The 22291-nt window shown below is 40.2% G+C and overlaps 1 long non-coding RNA gene across 1 annotated transcript; it reads left to right on the forward strand.

Annotated features, from left to right (window-relative positions):
- The first annotated feature begins 1460 nt into the window (after positions 1-1460).
- LOC140711748 (uncharacterized) lies at positions 1461-21871 on the forward strand. The gene is made up of 3 exons (XR_012093041.1): positions 1461-1583; positions 17553-17668; positions 20862-21871. It is a non-coding gene; the product is annotated as an uncharacterized lncRNA (long non-coding RNA).
- The last annotated feature ends 420 nt before the right edge of the window (positions 21872-22291 follow it).

The following is a 22291-nucleotide window of genomic DNA, read 5'->3' on the forward strand; positions in this document are numbered from 1 at the left end:
CAATAAATTTTAATCTTTACTAAGCTTTTATCTTCCCTCATTAGGAATGAGCAGGCTTTTGCTGGTTAACTGGGCATTCTTATTTCTTCTTATATATTGCCTCTGTGCACGTTGCACATTTTCCTACCATGTTTTAAGTTGGACTACAGTTGCTCTTTGTGAACTGTCAGATATGTTGAGAGAATGGGCTTCTCCAGAGTGTATTTTATCTTTTGAATTTGTTTCTGGTGTTTTGCTGAACTGAAGCTTTTCATTTGAACGTGGTCAGATCCTTCAGACTTCTTCACAACCTCCGGGTATCTCATCTTCCTTGGAAAGGTCTTTATATCACTCTGGGATTATGATATTCTTATACTTTTAGTATTAACATGGCTGAACTGCAACTGATGACAGGAAATCGGATGCTTCTGACCCAGTGAGCAGAAGAACCCTGGGAAAAGGATGACCTTTTTTTCAAAGGGCTAAAAATGTAAAACATACAGACCAAACAGCAGAAAACTGAAAATCCAAGGTCTAAGGCAGAACTTCTTGCCGACTTAGAATTTGTGAACTGATAGAAAGGACAAAGAAACATACCTTAAGGTCTACAGTCAGCTATGCTGCCTTATGATATACTATGTATGCATATCTGCATGTGTATATACACAAAACTTGCAACTTAATGATGTAAATAGGCTCTTCTACATGCCTAGAAAGAGAAGAAACTCTGACAAAGCCCATAATTCTTTCCAATTTGGCATTCTTTTAAGTACCCAATACCAATATCTCATGGTCTTCATCATCAACTGGGACTCTCAAGTCATCAACTTGACTTGATTCTGAAATTTTATAACCATGCACTGTATTCCCTTCTTTCCCCAATAGTCTAGAAAAGGCCCAAAATAAAGATTTTTCTGAACTATCCCTCCTGATCAACCCCCTACCCTACCTCCCTAGGTTAAGTTCCTCTTGATAGATGAGTTTTTTTTTGTTTTTTGTTTTGTTTTGTTTTATTGAGACGGTGTAGTCCAGGCTGGAGTGCAGTGGCGCGATCTCGGCTCACTGCAAGCTCTGCCTCCCGGGTTCACGCCATTCTCCTGCCTCTGCCTCCTGATATAGCTGGGACTACAGGCGCCCACAAGCACGCCCCGCTAATTTTTTTGTATTTTTAGTAGAGACGGGGTTTCACCGTGTTAGCCAGGATGGTCTCAATCTCCTGACCTCGTGATCCGCCCGCCTGGGTCTCCCAAAGTGCTGGGATTACAGGCGTGAGCCACCGTGCCCAGCCAATTGATGGAGTTTAGTTGTCTGGATTCTACAAGCTCAGGTACCCCAATTTATAGCTTGGCTCCAAGCCCCACCCACAGCTGAATGACCAGTGGCATTATGATGTTGAACCTAAAGGTTCCTATTGTGACCAATGCAGCTGGTACAAAAGAATTTTTGCTTGCCTTCCTGAAGGTCTTGCATGCTGCTGGCAGCCTACTAGATATTTAAAGTAATCATCATGATAATGGCTAAGATTTATTAAGCATGTGTTATGTACTTTATGGTGCTAAGAACTCATGTATTTCCTCATTGAATCTTCACAGAAGCCTTATGAAGTAGGTAAAATTATTATATTATAATTCCCCAATTTGGAGTATAAGTTAATGAAAAGTCTCAAATAAAAATAATTTTAAAAAGACTCCCTTTCCAAAACAAGGGAAAGGATCCATTTGATCCATTGTAAGAATTCTATGATAGTTATTTATGGTAAACTTGGCTACCCCAAGCAATGAATGACCCAGTGATAAAATAGACTCTTGTCTGGAGCTTTTCAAACTGTAAATGACTAATAATGTTCATTTCTTACTAAATGCCTTGAAGAAAGCAGTGCCCCTTCATGAAGGAGGTAAGGTATACATAGGAAGTAGCAGGGAGTGGAATAAAAGGCTGGGTAAATCACTTTAACACTTGCAAATAAGAGAATTCACCAAGGAGGGCTTGGAGGCTGTTAAGATTTCCTCCAAGACAAATCTCACCTTACATCACCGCTGGGTATTTCCTAAGGCAGGGATTCCACCCATTCCATCTTTGTACTAGCAGTAACTGTCCCAGGGGAATGAAGAAGAGTGGGAGGGATGATCCCATAGCTAGCCTTCATGTGGACTAGAAATAACTATTGTGACATAAGAGCTTGTGAAATTTCTTTAATTCCCCCTATCTTATCACTGTTTCATTGTTGTTCTTATACTATGCTAATTTTCCTATAGGAAAAAACAGTAAGACACTCAAAAGAAACCATTTACGGGTTTTGAGAGGCAATAGAAAGGGTCAAGTAGATACTCCTGTATCTAGTGCCTTCATTTTCTATTATTACATAATGAATGACTACAAACTTAGTGGTTTAACACTGTAAATTCATTATCTCACAGGTTTTGTGGGTCAGGAGACTGACATGTTTTAGCTGGGTACCCACAAGGCTGAAAATAAGATGTTGGTCATTTACATCATCATCTGGAGACCAACCAGATAAATGTCCACCACCAAGCTCCTCCAGATTGTTGGAAGAATCTTTTTTCTTGTGACTGTATGACTGAGGTTCCCATTTCTTGCTAGTTGTTGGCCAGGGACTTCTCTCAGCAGCTAGAAGTTGCTCTCAGGCTCTTGTCACTTGGCCTTTTGCACAGGTAGTTTAGCATGTGACTGTTTAATCCTTCAAGACAAGCAGAATTTCTGTTTCTTTCTTTATAAAGGTTCTGGGCTTTGAAGCACTCACTTGACTAGATCAGACCCATCCATGATCATCTTTCTTGTGATTAACTCAAAATCAACTTCTTTGGGACCTTAATTATGTCTACAGAATTCCTTCACCTTTATCACAGGATGCAACCTAATCATGAGCGTAAAGAGCGTGAACACTAAGTGGGCAAGAATTGTGAGAGCCATCTCAGAATTCAGCCTACCACGGCTGTGGACCCAGAACTTTATTAGGGATTAGAGGATGCACCATGAACAAGCAACTCAAATCCTTGAGGAATGCCGAGAGAAGGCATAAGGACATAAGGGAGGCAGTGGCCTGGAATGAGACAGAAGAAACCGTTTGCCTGCCAAAGGTGTCCCTGTTGTATCTGGAATGCTTCACTAGAGGCAGAAGGAGGGGAGAGCTGCAGAAAAAGTTGAATATTTATGCCTTTCAGACTAAGGTTGTCTTCTGTATCTGGCCACTCATCCTAAGAAGAGGAACCACATCACTGACTGAGTCCAGACCTAGGAGGGCAGGTTATTTTATCTTGCATTACAACTCTGATCAACTGATGGAGTCTGCATGCAGTGTCACCCTGAGAAATATTCTGAGACTGTGTTGTGGCTCAGCAGTAAAGAGTGCAGTTCTTGATTAGCTATATCTTTCATGAACTCTGGATGGTAAATGGAAATATGTTGAACAAGTATTGACTATTCATGACTTAGACTGTACACATCACCCGAAGACATCTCAACAAATATTAAAACAAAATACAAAGCGTTTAGGAATATACACTGTATAGAAAAGAGATGGCCTTTATAAGATCGTTTTGAGGACTAAGCTCTGACTTTTTTTTTTGTTGTTTTTTAATCTTACCCAAATTCCTATCTAAAAGTTCTGGGAAGTCATACCCTACAAACCATGAATTCTCATCAGATGGGTTTTATTTAACCCTGTATATTGTAATTTACTTTCCAATCTGACTCTGGCATAACAAGGAAAAAAATCAAAATGTTTTACCCCAAAATATACTTCCTTGCCATACCTTGAAATTGTCCTGCAAAGTCTCTTGTGGGAAAAATCCACATTCTCTAGAGAATCCCCTTTCCCCTTTGTTCTTTTTCCTTCCTTTCCAGATCCAGGAGACAATCAACTAAGAGCCAGGCACCCTTTTAGGTCCGATAAGAAACATTTTACAACCTGTCCTCTCTGAAGTCTGCTATCTGAGAACTTCCTTTGCACAATAAAACTTGGTCTCCGCAATCCTTTATCTTAACCTGAAAATTTCTTTTGATTCCAGATCTTCAGATAAACTCAACCAATTGCCAACTAGAAAATATTTAAATGTACCTATAGCCTAGAAGCCCCCACTTTTTTCCCCACCTTTCTGAACAAAACCAATGTATTTCTTAAATGTGTTTGATGTCTCATGCCTCCCTAAAATATATAAAACCAAGCTGTACCATGACCACCTTGGACACATGTTCTCAGGGCCTCCTGAGGGCTGTGTCACGGGCCATGAGCACATTTGGCTCATATTTGGCTCAGAATAAATAAAAAAAATATTTGACAGAGTTTCACTCTTTTCATCAACAGTTTCTTTGCTTCCCATCCCCCAAATTCTCATTTTTTCTACTTAAAGTCTCCCATTGGGAGGTTGTTTACTTATAGACCCAATCCATACACGATTTTTTGGGAAATACCAAGAAATGTAAGAATTTGCAGACCTCAAGGAGCGATGAAATCATAAAACAGAAACCCTTCAATGTTTGAAAATAGTTTTATAAGAATGAACAGTCTATCAACTCACCATTATGCCACCAAAGCAATATGTAAACATGTATCTTATTTCCCAGTGCTGCTTAGAAGCTACAGAAAGAAGAAAGTGCCCATATTAAAGAAAGGATTGATTGAATGACTTCCTGAAGAGTTTGAGGGGCCACATCCCATTTAGCAGATAAAGAAATTCAGGGTCATGTCTGAGTCTCTAGGCCTCCACTAGGCCTTCTCATTTTTATCAGATTCAAGTCTCCTGAGCATTTTAATATTGAGAACATTTGCAGTCCTCGTTGGAGCCATTTCTGCTTTCCCATTCCTTGGGGTGTGGCAAGAAGAAGTCACCTGATTTTTACAACTTCATGGCATTTCCACAATCATGAAAATGCCCTCCTTGTCTGTCTGCCTGCTGTAGTCCATGTCTTATGCCATGATTGTGAGGCTTCCCCAGCTACACAGAACCAAAACTACTGGAGGTAGGGGGCGGAGCAAGATGGCCGAATAGGAACAGCTCCAGTCTCCAACTCCCGGCGCGAGCGACACAGAAGACCGGCGATTTCTGCATTTTCAACTGAGGTACTGGGTTCATCTCACTGGGGAGTGCCAGACGATCGGTGCTGGTCAGCTGCTGCAGCCCGACCAGCGAGAGCTGAAGCAGGGCGAGGCATTGCCTCACCTGGAAAGCGCAAGGGGGAAGGGAATCCCTTTTCCTAGCCAGGGGAACTGAGACACACAACACCTGGAAAATCGGGTAACTCCCACCCCAATACTGCGCTTTAAGCAGACAGGCACACCAGGAGATCATATCCCACACCTGGCCGGGAGTGTCCCACACCCACGGAGCCTCCCTCATTGCTAGCACAGCAGTCTGTGATCTACCGGCAAGGCAGCAGCGAGGCTGGGGGAGGGGCGCCCGCCATTGCTGAGGCTTAAGTAGGTAAACAAAGCTGCTGGGAAGCTCGAACTGGGTGGAGCTCACAGCAGCTCAAGGAAACCTGCCTGTCTCTGTAGACTCCTCCTCTGGGGACAGGGCACAGTAAATAATAACAAACGCAGCAGCTCTGCAGACGCAAACGACTCTGTCTGACAGCTTTGAAGAGAGCAGTGGATCTCCCAACACGGAGGTTGAGATCTGAGAAGGGACAGACTCCCTGCTCAAGTGGGTCCCTGACCCCTGAGTAGCCTAACTGGGAGACATCCCCCACTAGGGGCAGTCTGACACACCACACCTCACAGGGTGGAGTACACCCCTGAGAGGAAGATTCCAAAGCAAGAATCAGACAGGTACACTCGCTGTTCAGAAATATTCTATCTTCTGCAGCCTCTGCTGCTGATACCCAGGCAAACAGGGTCTGGAGTGGACCTCAAGCAATCTCCTACAGCTACAACCTACAGCTGAGGATCCTGACTGTTAGAAGGAAAGCTATCAAACAGGAAGGACACCTACACCAAAACCCCATCAGTACATCACCATCATCAAAGACCAGAGGCAGATAAAACCACAAAGATGGGGAAAAAGCAGGGCAGAAAAGCTGGAAATTCAAAAAATAAGAGCACATCTCCCCCGGCAAAGGAGCGCAGCTCATCACCAGCAACGGATCAAAGCTGGACGGAGAATGACTTCGACGAGATGAGAGAAGAAGGCTTCAGTCCATCAAATTTCTCAGAGATAAAGGAGGAATTACGTACCCAGTGCAAAGAAACTAAAAATCTTGAAAAAAAAGTGGAAGAATTGATGGCTAGAGTAATTAATGCAGAGAAGCTCACAAACGAAATGAAAGAGACGAAAACCATGGCACGAGAAATACGTGACAAATGCACAAGCTTCAGTAACCGTCTCGATCAACTGGAAGAAAGAATGTCAGCGATGGAGGATCAAATGAATGAAATGAAGCGAGAAGAGAAACCAAAAGAAAAAAGAAGAAAAAGAAATGAACAAAGCCTGCAAGAAGTATGGGATTATGTAAAAAGACCAAATCTACGTCTGATTGGGGTGCCTGAAAGTGAGGGGGAAAATGGAACCAAGTTGGAAAACACTCTTCAGGATATCATCCAGGAGAACTTCCCCAACCTAGTAGGGCAGGCCAACATTCAAATCCAGGAAATACAGAGAACGCCACAAAGATACTCCTCGAGAAGAGCAACTCCAAGTCACATAATTGCCAGATTCACCAAAGTTGAAATGAAGGAAAAAATCTTAAGGGCAGCCAGAGAGAAAGGTCGGGTTACTCACAAAGGGAAGCCCATCAGACTAACAGCAGATCTCTCGGCAGAAACTCTTCAAGCCAGAAGAGAGTGGGGGCCAATATTCAACATTCTTAAAGAAAAGAATTTTAAACCCAGAATTTTATATCCAGCCAAACTAAGTTTCATAAGTGAAGGAGAAATAAAATCCTTTACAGATAAGCAAATGCTTAGAGATTTTGTCACCACCAGGCCTGCCTTACAAGAGACCCTGAAGGAAGCACTAAACATGGAAAGGAACAACCGGTACCAGCCATTGCAAAAACATGCCAAAATGTAAAGACCATCAAGGCTAGGAAGAAACTGCATCAACTAACGAGCAAAATAACCAGTTAATATCATAATGGCAGGATCAAGTTCACACATAACAATCTTAACCTTAAATGTAAATGGACTAAATGCTCCAATTAAAAGACACAGACTGGCAAACTGGATAAAGAGTCAAGATCCATCAGTCTGCTGTATTCAGGAGACCCATCTCACACGCAGAGACATACATAGGCTCAAAATAAAGGGATGGAGGAAGATTTACCAAGCAAATGGAGAACACAAAAAAGCAGGGGTTGCAATACTAGTCTCTGATAAAACAGACTTTAAACCATCAAAGATCAAAAGAGACAAAGAAGGCCATTACATAATGGTAAAGGGATCAATTCAACAGGAAGAGCTAACTGTCCTAAATATATATGCACCCAATACAGGAGCACCCAGATTCATAAAGCAAGTCCTTAGAGACTTACAAAGAGACTTAGACTCCCATACAATAATAATGGGAGACTTCAACACTCCACTGTCAACATTAGACAGATCAACGAGACAGAAAGTTAACAAGGATATCCAGGAATTGAACTCATCTCTGCAGCAAGCAGACCTAATAGACATCTATAGAACTCTCCACCCCAAATCAACAGAATATACATTCTTCTCAGCACCACATCGTACTTACTCCAAAATTGACCACGTAATTGGAAGTAAAGCACTCCTCAGCAAATGTACAAGAACAGAAATTATAACAAACTGTCTCTCAGACCACAGTGCAATCAAATTAGAACTCAGGACTAAGAAACTCAATCAAAACCGCTCAAGTACATGGAAACTGAACAACCTGCTCCTGAATGACTACTGGGTACATAACGAAATGAAGGCAGAAATAAAGATGTTCTTTGAAACCAATGAGAACAAAGATACAACATACCAGAATCTCTGGGACACATTTAAAGCAGTGTGTAGAGGGAAATTTATAGCACTAAATGCCCACAAGAGAAAGCAGGAAAGATCTAAAATTGACACTCTAACATCGCAATTAAAAGAACTAGAGAAGCAAGAGCAAACACATTCGAAAGCTAGCAGAAGGCAAGAAATAACTAAGATCAGAGCAGAACTGAAGGAGATAGAGACACAAAAAACCCTCCAAAAAATCAATCAATCCAGGAGTTGGTTTTTTGAAAAGATCAACAAAATTGACAGACCACTAGCAAGACTAATAAAGAAGAAAAGAGAGAAGAATCAAATCGACGCAATTAAAAATGATAAAGGGGATATCACCACCGACCCCACAGAAATACAAACTACAATCAGAGAATACTATAAACACCTCTACGCAAATAAACTGGAAAATCTAGAAGAAATGGATAATTTCCTGGACACTTACACTCTTCCAAGACTAAACCAGGAAGAAGTTGAATCCCTGAATAGACCAATAGTAGGCTCTGAAATTGAGGCAATAATTAATAGCCTACCAACCAAAAAAAGTCCAGAACCAGATGGATTCACAGCTGAATTCTACCAGAGGTACAAGGAGGAGCTGGTACCATTCCTTCTGAAACTATTCCAATCAATAGAAAAAGAGGGAATCCTCCCTAACTCATTTTATGAGGCCAACATCATCCTGATACCAAAGCCTGGCAGAGACACAACAAAAAAAGAGAATTTTAGACCAATATCCCTGATGAACATCGATGCAAAAATCCTCAATAAAATACTGGCAAACCGGATTCAGCAGCACATCAAAAAGCTTATCCACCATGATCAAGTGGGCTTCATCCCTGGGATGCAAGGCTGGTTCAACATTCGCAAATCAATAAACATAATCCAGCATATAAACAGAACCAAAGACAAGAACCACATCATTATCTCAATAGATGCAGAAAAGGCTTTTGACAAAATTCAACAGCCCTTCATGCTAAAAACGCTCAATAAATTCGGTATTGATGGAACGTACCTCAAAATAATAAGAGCTATTTATGACAAACCCACAGCCAATATCATACTGAATGGGCAAAAACTGGAAAAATTCCCTTTGAAAACTGGCACAAGACAGGGATGCCCTCTCTCACCACTCCTATTCAACATAGTGTTGGAAGTTCTGGCTAGGGCAATCAGGCAAGAGAAAGAAATCAAGGGGATTCAGTTAGGAAAAGAAGAAGTCAAATTGTCCCTGTTTGCAGATGACATGATTGTATATTTAGAAAACCCCATTGTCTCAGCCCAAAATCTCCTTAAGCTGATAAGCAACTTCAGCAAAGTCTCAGGATACAAAATTAATGTGCAAAAATCACAAGCATTCTTATACACCAGTGACAGTCAAACAGAGAGCCAAATCAGGAATGAACTTCCATTCACAATTGCTTCAAAGAGAATAAAATACCTAGGAATCCAACTTACAAGGGATGTAAAGGACCTCTTCAAGGAGAACTACAAACCACTGCTCAGTGAAATAAAAGAGGACACAAACAAATGGAAGAACATACCATGCTCATGGATAGGAAGAATCAATATCGTGAAAATGGCCATACTGCCCAAGGTAATTTATAGATTCAATGCCATCCCCATCAAGCTACCAATGAGCTTCTTCACAGAATTGGAAAAAACTGCTTTAAAGTTCATATGGAACCAAAAAAGAGCCCGCATCTCCAAGACAATCCTAAGTCAAAAGAACAAAGCTGGAGGCATCACGCTACCTGACTTCAAACTATACTACAAGGCTACAGTAACCAAAACAGCATGGTACTGGTACCAAAACAGAGATATAGACCAATGGAACAGAACAGAGTCCTCAGAAATAATACCACACATCTACAGCCATCTGATCTTTGACAAACCTGAGAGAAACAAGAAATGGGGAAAGGATTCCCTATTTAATAAATGGTGCTGGGAAAACTGGCTAGCCATAAGTAGAAAGCTGAAACTGGATCCTTTCCTTACTCCTTATAAGAAAATTAATTCAAGATGGATTAAAGACTTAAATGTTAGACCTAATACCATAAAAATCCTAGAGGAAAACCTAGGTAGTACCATTCAGGACATAGGCATGGGCAAAGACTTCATGTCTAAAACACCAAAAGCAACGGCAACAAAAGCCAAAATTGACAAATGGGATCTCATCAAACTAAAGAGCTTCTGCACAGCAAAAGAAACTACCATCAGAGTGAACAGGCAACCTACAGAATGGGAGAAAATTTTTGCAATCTACTCATCTGACAAAGGGCTAATATCCAGAACCTACAAAGAACTCAAACAAATTTACAAGAAAAAAACAAACAACCCCATCAAAAAGTGGGCAAAGGATATGAACAGACATTTCTCAAAAGAAGACATTCATACAGCCAACAGACACATGAAAAAATGCTCATCATCACTGGCCATCAGAGAAATGCAAATCAAAACCACAATGAGATACCATCTCACACCAGTTAGAATGGCGATCATTAAAAAGTCAGGAAACAACAGGTGCTGGAGAGGATGTGGAGAAATAGGAACACTTTTACACTGTTGGTGGGATTGTAAACTAGTTCAACCATTATGGAAAACAGTATGGCGATTCCTCAAGGATCTAGAACTAGATGTACCATATGACCCAGCCATCCCATTACTGGGTATATACCCAAAGGATTATAAATTATGCTGCTATAAGGACACATGCACACGTATGTTTATTGCAGCACTAGTCACAATAGCAAAGACTTGGAATCAACCCAAATGTCCATCAGTGACAGATTGGATTAAGAAAATGTGGCACATATACACCATGGAATACTATGCAGCCATAAAAAAGGATGAGTTTGTGTCCTTTGTAGGGACATGGATGCAGCTGGAAACCATCATTCTTAGCAAACTATCACAAGAACAGAAAACCAAACACCGCATGTTCTCACTCGTAGGTGGGAACTGAACAATGAGATCACTTGGACTCGGGAAGGGGAACATCACACACCGGGGCCTATCATGGGGAGGGGGGAGGGGGGAGGGATTGCACTGGGAGTTATACCTGATGTAAATGACGAGTTGATGGGTGCAGCACACCAACATGGCACAAGTATACATATGTAGCAAACCTGCACGTTGTGCACATGTACCCTACAACTTGAAGTTTAATAATAATAAATAAATTAAAAAAAAAAAAAAAAAAAAAAAAGAAAATGCCCTCAAGTTTGTCACTCGTACAACAAACAAAGGCAAGAAAGCAAATCCATCTGCAGAATAGTGCCATATGAAGATAGATTAAAATGCTAATGGATGAGCATGACACAGAGAAAACAGCACACTGCTGAGGGTTAAAGAAACATGGATTTCATCCAGAAAGGCCCTTTGAACCACAGTCTGTACTACCTAGCTCTATTTGAGGGGCTGGAGACAATGAAAGTAAGACAGAAGTGGAAACCAAACTTGTATGCCTCCTAGTCCCAGTTACTGCTCCCTTCAACACTTTGGCTTGTTTTTTCTTGGAATGAGGTTATGTAAAGCCTGAAGAAACAGTCCCTGGCAATGCTTTCTCACAAAAATTTCTCCGCTTTTATTTCTTCCCCCTCCAACCCTTTATGTAATAGAACTACTTTGGTATAGACAGTAGATTGCAATTATCCTTCAGAACTGAGCAAGGAAAGAATGCACCAAGATGAGCATGGGAACAAAACTAAATAGGTATCCTTAAAATACTAAGCAGAATGCATGCCTCTGATATTCTCATCACTCCTGAGCCAAATTATTTAGTCTATAGCTATTAGATGAATCGGGACAGTTCTTCTAATCGCTGTGCTATTCCTTGGGTATCGAATTTAGCAACAACATATTGGTGAATTAATTTCAAAGATCTTTGGGAGAAAACAGAATTGAATCCAGTGAACTCAGGGATGAATAATATCCCTGAATTTGGAAATGAAATATCTTTCCATTAAGAAATTGCTTCAGAAATAAAGTAGAACAAGATACATAAATTCCAAGTATCTCCCCTAACAGAAAGACTTGAGAAATGTGTTTAAAGAAACATATTAATTATCTACAGCTATTTTAAATGCTTCTAAAAACAAACAAACAAAATACCTATGCATTGTGCCATTGTGTGTTTATTGAGTAAGCCCACACTCTTACTGTGCATTGATTCTTTGGTTGCCATGGCAGAGGGAATGGTTTCTGTGATATGACAGCAGTTACCATATGTTCAGCTTCAAGCCAACTGACTCCATCACAAAAACAGAAGAGAGAAGGAGCTGTGCAGCCCTACCTATTCCAAGGGTCCTATTAGGACCAAGTTGTCTTATGAACCTTTGTACCGGGCCTGACAGTGAATACATGTCATAGCCATGTCCTTTATGCAACATATTTGCAAAGGATTTTTACATGGAAGCCACCACTCCAGTATCCCAATCAGCATCTAACCCAGATACAGTCCTCTATAAGTTAAAATATGGCCTATGAAGCAATTTTTTTAAAGATTTGTAGTCAAGAAGAGACACATTCTTTGGGGGAGGATGAGGCAACTGGAGTCACCAATGACTTTAGAGAGTTGGAACTTGAGACACACAGAGGGAATGTATGAATTCTAGGATCACCAATAGAATCAATAAGTGTTTACCTGTAGGGGATAAATCCTGGAAGAGTTCTAGAGTTTGAAGGTGTCTGGACCATTTGAAGCAGAATCTCAGAGGGTGAGTTGGGCATATTCTTGCCCAACTCTCTCTCTCCATAAATAATTCTGGGCTGAGTGTTTCATGCTCTGACTCATTGTGACTATCATGTATGTGGTTATGTTGCCAATTAGGATGCCAATGTTCCCACTGTCGGAGCACTAATGAGTGTTTTTAGTATCCAAGAGATTACTTTTTGGTATTCTTCCAAGGTCCTATGAGTAAGTTGGCTATTCACTGATAGAGAAATTTATTTTTTTCTGGAACTTTATGGTATGCATTATTAAATCCTTGCTACAGCAATGTAAATGATCCTTGAAGGAGTCAGAGCCCTTCCAACTACAAGCAAAGGACTTTCGATGTTCAGATACGGCCCCAATGGTGCTCTTCAGTAATCCCTATTTTCTTTACTGTGGAAACCTGTAAGAATATCTAAACTAACAGACTTAAGGTAGGCAATCTACACTAATCATGGTTTTGTCTTTATCATGGTTAAATTGTGTAAAAGTTGCAGATGGCAACGCTGAGCAATTTGTACATATACAGAATAACAGGGCTGTCATTCTTTTATCAGGTCACCAAATCAACCAGACAGCCTACTCTACATATGGGCAAATGACTTGAAGAGACACATTACCAAAGAATTCCCAACAGTCAAAATGTGTTTAATCTCATCCACATACATAGCTCAATATCCATATCCATATCTCAACAGACCAAAAATGTGTTTAATCTCATCCATATCCAGAGAAATGCAAATTAAAACTATGGTAGGATACCACTGAGCACCCACCAGGTTGGCTCAAATTTAAAAGTTCAGCAACATCAAGTATTACTAAAGATGTGGGGCATTCAGAACTCCTGTATGCTGCTGGTAGGAATAAAAGTTGCTGCCAACACTTTGGAAAACAGTTAGGCATTATTCAATAAAATTAAAGAAATGCAAAAATTCTTACCTAACAATTATACTCTAAGGTGTGTGTACAACTGTCTGTTTACACCAATGAGGATACTCCCACCACCATAGCTTGTAATAGCCCCAAACAGAAATTTCCCAAATGCCTTTCAGTATTATTGACAACTGGTCCAAAAATTCACTTATCATCATTGAAAATGAACAAACTCCAGTTACACTTAAGGACATAGTAAGCTTGATAGGGTAAGGAGAGAGTTGCTGTCAAGAAGAGTAGGTGGTTGGTGGCTACATAGATACATAGATCTTTACGTGTTATGTGTACATATAAATATATGTCTGGATTTCATTTTGTTTGGCCTGGTGACAGTATTTGTATTGTCTGACATAATTAATGGAGTATTGAACATCTAACTGTTCTTCTCAACCAGACTGTAAGCTCTTGAAGAAGAAATATATATGTGTGTGTGTATGTATGTATATATGTATATATATACACATATATATTTCAATTTACTCTCCAGTAAGTTATATTTCCCAGTTTAAAAACAAAAGTTGAAAGAAAAATCAGTATCCAGCAAGGACCATATGTTCAGCTTCAAGTCAATTGATTCCGTCGCAAAAAGAGAAGAGAGCAGAAGGAACTGTGCAGTCCCACCTATTCCAAGGGTCCTAATAGCACCAAATTGTCATATGAGCCTCTGTTCTGGGCCTGACAGTGAATACATGCCATAGCCATGTCCTTTATGCAACATATTTGCAAAGGATTTTTACATGGAAGCCACTATTCCACTATCCCAATCAGCATCTAACTCAGATACAGTCCTCTATAAGTTAAAACATGGCCTATGAAGCCATTTTTTAAAGATTTGTGGTCAAGGAGGAACACATTCTTTGGGGGAGGATGGGGCAACTTTTCTTGTGAAAACTTTAAAAATTTGGAATGTAATTCCAATAAATCTCAGTAGACACATAGGAATGTAGTTTTCATTTATCTATTTCAACCCTTATTGGATCTGCCTTGTTTGTCTACCTAACAATTCTTTGGGGTAATGAGTGTCACAGAGATACATATAAAGAAAAATTGACCAAAAGACAGTTCAGAGAGCCAGGGTTCTTTAGACAGGTAAAGAAGAAGAGAAATGTTATTGCATCCTTCTTCTGTGAGGGGCCAGTAACTCAAGAGTAGAGGATCCCCATCAAACCGTGTGTTTCCTCTGATGAACTCTTGTTATGATAATTATTATCACTCCAGAGATGTTGATAATGATATTTAGACAGTTTTTAAAGCAATATTGTATAATATTTTCCCCCATTTAACACCAGCATCAGAATGGATGAATACTGAGTCAGAAGAAATGCAGGGCTGCAGGTTTGTCCACAAAGTGTTCCCATCAACCGTGTAAGTGAGTTTGATAATGTATACATTATATTAGGGGGGAAACACACTCTTTTGGAAAGGACTGATTCTTGGCGCATAATCAGTTCTCATTGAATTTAAATGACTTTTGGTCCTACACCAATGCTGATAAAATACTTTCAAATGTACAGAATATTAACCAAATGTTTATATTAAACAACTCCTTTCAGGTGAAAATGCGCTCGGCGAAGCGTAGCTCCCTGGAGCAAGTTAGTGAATATTAATGTTTAGCACATTGTAAGGCTCTACAAGTACTCTGATGTTGGAGGCCAAGGGGGAGATAAACAAGCAAGGTTGGCGGATGGGCCCTGCCAGGGGAAGGTACAATCACATTGGACATAACCTCACTGAGATAGAAATGGAGCTTGAAATACATGCAGTCGGGGCTGCCAGGAACTGGGAGGCAAATATGGACTGAGAAAGAGAGTACCAGACTCTCCTGCGTGTTCCCAACTCAATCCCCCTGAAGACCTAGTCTGATTTCAGACCTGCCGAGGGTCCCATCAGCAGAGAGATTTATAGGGCTTGCCGCATAATTAATACCAGCCAATTGCCAGTTAATCATGGCCCTCGATTTCGGGTAAGTGAAGGCTGCTTATCATGAGAAGCAGTCGGACTTATATTAAGTACTACAGTATTTCAAATCTGCCAAAGCACACAGGCCATTTCCAATTATCATTGTTTATCTGCAGGTTTCAGGAAATCATATAAATACGCAACTCACAGTGTATATACACATATTTCAGGGAGGAAGACAGCTTTTATCAACCAGGCTGAAGGTCAAAATGAAAATTCTTTTGCATATCTTTTGGTGGGTAAAAGGCCAGAGTGGGGAGCATGAGACCCAGGGACAATGGCCAGCTCTGAATAGGACATCGGTGGTATTTGAGTGAGCTAGCCCCCATCCACACTTCTGTTCCTCCATCCATAAAATGAGGATATTAATATTTCAGGTAACCAGGGTGAAGTGTTTTGAGCAGCTTGGAAGACCAGCGCTAAATAAGCATATGGTATTATTTTTTAGTCTTGTGTTAATAATACTTTAGAATTCAATGCATGTTCAACATTTTTGTTGTTGTGGTTATAGTCTAATTTTATATTTTAGTAGCTACTTTTAAAATTAGTAAGGCTAAATCTTCTCAGATTTATTGAAGTTCCAAATGAATAATGATAAAGGAAAACCAATGTTATTATTCCCATTTTACAGATAAAATAATATCAGTCCTGAAAAATCTCTCTCTAGAAGATTTTGTATACATCTTACAGCTTCTGGAATGGTTCTCATATAAATCATCCTAAAATACTGGTTCTAATTTTCAAACATGATTTTCAGAAAAGCAGAGTACAGAATGTTCCCTAAAATTCAATTCTAACCTCTCTACCTGTATCCTTATCTTTTTTTTTTTTTTCCTGACTGTCTCACTCTGTTGCCCAGGCTGGAGTGCAATGATATGATCTCGGCTCACTGCAACCTCCAACTCCCAGGTTCAAGTGATTCTCCCTGCCTCAGCCTTCTGAGTAGCTGAGTGCCTATAAGGCACCCGCCACCACACCCAGCTAATTTTTGTATTTTTACTAGAGACCGGGTTTCGCCATGTTGGCCAGGCTACTCTTGAACTCCTGACCTTGGGTGATCCACACAAGCATGAGCCACCGCACCTGGCCTTACGTCTGTTGAAGACTCTTAAACTTGCAGATCCTGACACCACAGAACACGGTCACACAGTAGCCATGCTTGGCACATGAAGTAAATGTTAGAGCCTAGAGAGGGTAAGTGACCAGCTCAAAATCAACACAGCTAGGACCTGAGCCAGGATTACAACTCTCATTTGAGTGTCTTCCTTACTATGTTAAACCCCGTAGAGTTGTCAATCAAGAATCCACCATGCCTTTATGCTTTGCTTGGTTGCAAGGCAGACACAGAACAACTTTCAGCAAATTCTGATTGAGTAGCAATGTGAAAGCTGGAGTAGAAAAACAAATAAGTATAAGATATTCTCCCTTCTTCAAGAGCTTACGATTTAGTTGAGAAAAATGTTAGGTGTTCAATAGTTCATTCACTATGGGAGACATTACAAATACTGTCACCAGGCCAAACAAAATGAAATCCAAACATGTGGAAGTAGACTACTGATTCCCAGTGTATGTTTTGAAAAACAATCCCACAAGATTGGCCATGCATAAGTAAGTAAATAAAAGTAAAAATACTTTTTATGATTAAATAAGTTTGAGGTATCATACACATTGTAGAGTCACGAGAAACAAATGCATTCAAGTGCTCTGAGATGTACCACAGTAAAGGAACCTATTGAATAATTTCCAGTTTTGTGTTTCTCAGACTCATAAAGCCTTTTCAAGGCTTTCAACTGAGTTGGCCTTTTCCTACTTCATCTATGGTATTCTAACTTCTAACTGCACATGTAACTACTCCAATTTTACATGCTTCATGTCCTGGTTATCTTTTAATCATTGATTCTTAATACAGTGTCTGGCATGTGGTCCCTTGCATCTATTTGTTAAATGAATACATAGCCTGCTTGGTACTGTGATGGAGAACAGGATCACTAACTCATGTTCTCTGTCCTCTAGAGCGGCTCTCTCAAATGTTAGTGTCTATATTAATCCACCTTGGGATATTAGTAAAATGAGTTTCTGATGCAGAAGATCTGAGAAAGCGCCTGAAATTCTGATATTCTGTCTCCCAGGTAAAACCAATATTCCCAGCCCCAGGGTCACACTTTAAGGCCACAGTAGATACGTGCTCTCACTCTAACAAAAGACGTATGCCATGAGAAGATGTGACACTTGTCACCATAGTTCAAGAACACAATTCTGGCCAGACACGGTGGCTCATGCCTGCAATCCCAGCACTTTGGGAGGCCGAGATGGGTGAATCACGAGGTCAGGAGATCGAGACCAACCTGGCCATCATGGTGAAACCCCATCTCTACTAAAAAAAAAAAAAAATAGCCAGCCATGGTGGCACGTGCCTGTAGTCCCAGATACTCGGGAGGCTGAGGCAGGGGAATCACTTGAACCCAGGAGGCGGAGGTTGCAGTGAGCCAAGATAGCGCCATTGCACTCCAGCCTGGTGACAGAGTGAGATTCTGTCTCAAAATAATAATAATAGTAGTAATAATAATATAGTTCTATGGGAAGACCAGGGCAGACATGATTTATTCTGCCTGAGCAGGCAGGGAGACAGTGGAGGAGTATCTTGTAAATGTCATGGGAAGGGTGCTTTGAGATGAGCTTTAAAGAGTGACTGGCATTTTGCCAGGCAGAGGAAGTAAGGACATACAGTTTAGTCAACAGCATGAACTAAGTGGCAGAGCAAAGCACTGTGTACTACATGTTCAGGGAACAATGAGGTAGGAGCACATAGTACCTAGGGAGTCAAGGGATCAATTGTAGTAGGGACATTGAGCTGAATTGTGTTATGGTTTGGATATTTGTCCCCTCTAAATATCACATTGAAATTTGATCCCCAGTGTTAGAGATGTGACCTAATGGGAGGTGTATGGGCCATGGGAGTGGATCCCTTATAAATGACTTGGTGTGGTTCCTGTGGTAATGAGGGAATCCTTACTTCCTTAGTTCATGAGAGAGCTGAGTGTTTATAAGAGCATGGCATCCCTTTCCTCTCTCTCTTGCTCCTTCTCTCACCATGCGACATGCCGGCTCCTCTTCCTCCTCTACTATGATTGGAAGCTTCCCGAGGTCCTCACCAGAAGCAGATGCTGGTGCCTTGCTTCTAATACAGCCATGCAGAACCATTTTTCTTTATAAATTACCCAGCCTCAGGCATTCCTTGATAGCAACACAAAATGAACTAAGACAGCATTGCATTTTAAAAAGTCCAAATGTTTAATGGTGGAATTCCAGAAATAATAAACTGGCAGGAAAGCAACTTTGATAAGTGGGCAGAAATCTTGCTGCCCTTTCATGAAGCCATGTGGCCTGCATGGACACTCTCTGCTCCTGGATTTAGCCCTGCTTTCAAATTTTAATGGGATGTCAGTGAGGTTTTCAAAATGATTGATAAGGCATAATCAACCCCTTTCACTGGTTGAAGATTATGCTGTTTTTAAAAAGCACTTAGCATTTCAAGGGTTGTTTTATGGGCATCTGCACAAACCTATGAAGCAACAAACTTTATTTAGCAGTTATCGACAGACTACTACTGCTTACAGGGTTGTATTCTTCCATTCTGTTTCAGATTTCAGCCCAGCTGTTCTGGGATCTTTTATTTCAAAAACTGGAAAACCAGGGCTATTAATAGAGTCAGGCAACTAATTTAAATCTGATAATGTGCTGACACTTGGCTGCATACTTCAGCACAGATGCCCATGTGTGCAATGTGTATTTATTTCTGTACAAATGTGTACATGCATATGTATAAATAACAGCAAATACTATGAAGTCAACACTTATTATTTAACAGGGCCACCTGGGAGTTATCCTGTGCCTCATAAATAGAACACTCTTTGACATGTAAAAATCTTCTACAAGGTGATTGAAGCCTGCAGGTTTAAGGGTCAGAGTTATTACAAGTGGGAGGATTACAGATATACACAGTACTTCTTCTGGATGGAAGAGAGACCCATAGAAGACCAGAATATTTTAGCTAAACTTTACTTTCCTCATATGCCTTACACTGTAACCAAATTACTTACTATTGTCCATATATATTATATAGTTTTCTTCATCTTGCTTATGTTATTTTCTCTGTGAATTAGATAAGAGTCTGGGCTTTAAAATTAGCTTTGGGTTCAAGTTCCAGCTTTGCCAAATTCTAGCTATGCGATTTGGAGCAAATTACTTATTAAACCAAGCCTGGCCTCTCGTCTGTACAATGGAGCCATTCATTTTACTTACATCGAAGGGCTTTTATGAGGATCAAATGAGATAATGCAAGTAAACACTCAGCACAATGTACAATTCTGATTCATGGTGACAGAAATCAGAGTGTTTTTCTGGAGTGAAGGGTCATGGGGTTCCACCTGGATAGGGACATAAGGAAACTAAAGCAATAAATATCTTGTATATCTTAATGGGGTAGTGGTTACATAGGTGTATTTTCCCCATCTAATGTATAGGTGTGATGATGATGATGGTGGTGGTTATTATTATTATTCTCCCATCTCCATATCTAAATGTTATTTATTTTTCAAAGTTTAGCTCAGGAACCATTATTTTTTTCAGGTAGCTTTCACAGTCTCTGTAATTGGAAGAGATCTCTTTTACTTTGAACTTATTCTTTGCATGTCTAAGACACAGTCTTCCTGGTGTTAAGATTTAGCTCTTTGTATGTGTCTCTTACTTCCACTAGCTTGTCAGTCCTTCATGAGGTATCTCTGGGTGGTCTTGGAATCCTGCACAGTATCTAGGTGAGATCTATTTACTCTTTATCCTCCCATTAAATCACTGTGGAAAGGGTGAATTCAGTGTAACCTACATAGAACTGCCTTGAGCTCCATTCTAGTATCTCAATACATCCAAAGTCCTCTCCAGGGTTTCCATAAGCACAGTTTCCCCCTGGCTTTGGCTATAATTTCCATGTATGTTGACTCTGTTACCTTCATCCAGTCATAAAATTCTATGCTACTTTTTATAATTTACACAGGCACACATATTCACCTTAGACACATATGTGCAAAATAAACTACTGAAAGGGTGGGGCACAGGGTTGCAAAGAGGTGGGACTCATGCCACAGCTGTGAGCAAAGCCAGGCTGTTCTCACACATCTCCCAACCTCTCTGCCACCAGAGGCTTTATCCAGCTCTTCAGCCTCGTGCTGCAACCAGATTTCCACCATCACCGTGTCTCTTCTCTGCTTCTCCTTGTCTTTTCTCCTTCCTCTCAGGAAGAGAAATAAATTCCTTTCTTTGTTGCAGGTGGAGGAGTTCAGCCATTATCTTGACTTTGTCCTAGGCACTCCCATGCCCTCAGAGGCTCATTTTGAATACAAACACTTAGGGATGCTATTTTTCCACATCAAGCATCTTCCTCCCGGCAAAATAATTCTGGTGACAGTAGTGAAGATAATTTTCACTCCTGCTTACAGAATGACCAAACAAAAGCAAAGAGGAGAAGAAGAATGAAGTAAAGACAACCAAAAGAAAAGACTGATAGCTCCTTAAGAATGGATCTTAATAAGGGAATGATGGCTGAGGAGTCCATTTCCTAAATCACCCACCTTACTGACTTCCTACAGCAACACCATACAGAAAGCTGCACCTTGAGGGGAAGACACGAGAATCCTGGAGTGGAAAAAAATTGGGTGATGATGACAGTCTTTGAGGTCTTGAGAGTAAAATAGAAGCAAAAAAAAAGGATTATTTTTATCTTGTGAAGACTGTTCCCTCTTAAGACTTTTGCAAATGATTAAGATTTCAATTATGTTCCAGGAAAAAAATAAGATTTGTGTTTGACAAAAAAAAAAAAAAAAATTGTCTAGAACAGGTGGGAAGGAAGAGATAGTTTAGCCACATCCAAGAGACCTGTAAATTAGGTACAGTGATGTGAATGGTGTACCACTCATAAAAGAATGTTAACTGGAGAAGTCTCTGTTGTCTTCTCAAAACTGAGGAGGGTGTACACTCTCCATCCTTGTGGAAGTGTCCACTTTTATTGAAGATTGGTTAAATAAATCTGTGCCTACTGCTACTCAAGCCATTCCAAATTGGTCTGTCCTCATTTAATTTATTAAATCTTTAATACATAATATTGAGCACATTTTATGTTATTGACACTCAGTACAATAGAGAATGCAGTCAGGAAATGAGGCAACCTTAAAGACCAGAGGCTGTCAACCTTGACGGCATATTAGAATCACCTGGGGAAATTTTATGACCTTGATTCCTAAATCACACTTAAGGTCAATTAGTCAGAAGGTAGGGGTGGTACCTAGTCACAAGTAGTTTTCTTTTTTTAATTGTCACTCAGTATTGAGGAAAAAAAACATGGAGCTAAGTTAAGAGATGACTACACAGTCATTCACTGTCATGATGGAAGATTGTCTAACAAGCCTATCAAAGACTATCTAATTCTTTAGGGGACTGTACCTTCATTTATTTTACTATTTACTAGGATATTTACTTAGGATATTACACAACTCGGTAAAAGCAGATGTTGCCTTGCAGAAAAAACAGAGGCCCAAGTTTATTCAAATAGAATAGAGCTTGTGTTTCTGTAATTCTAACAAATTCTCGGGTGATTCTGACATGTGCTGAAGTTTGACAACTATTGGAAAAGTCTGATAGCAATGCAATAGATTCAGGTACAATAAAAATGCAAATACTTTTTTTCACTAGTAGAGCTGCAA

Source organism: Chlorocebus sabaeus, chromosome 5 (assembly GCF_047675955.1).
Source record: "Chlorocebus sabaeus isolate Y175 chromosome 5, mChlSab1.0.hap1, whole genome shotgun sequence".
In the NCBI taxonomy this organism is placed as follows: domain Eukaryota; kingdom Metazoa; phylum Chordata; class Mammalia; order Primates; family Cercopithecidae; genus Chlorocebus; species Chlorocebus sabaeus.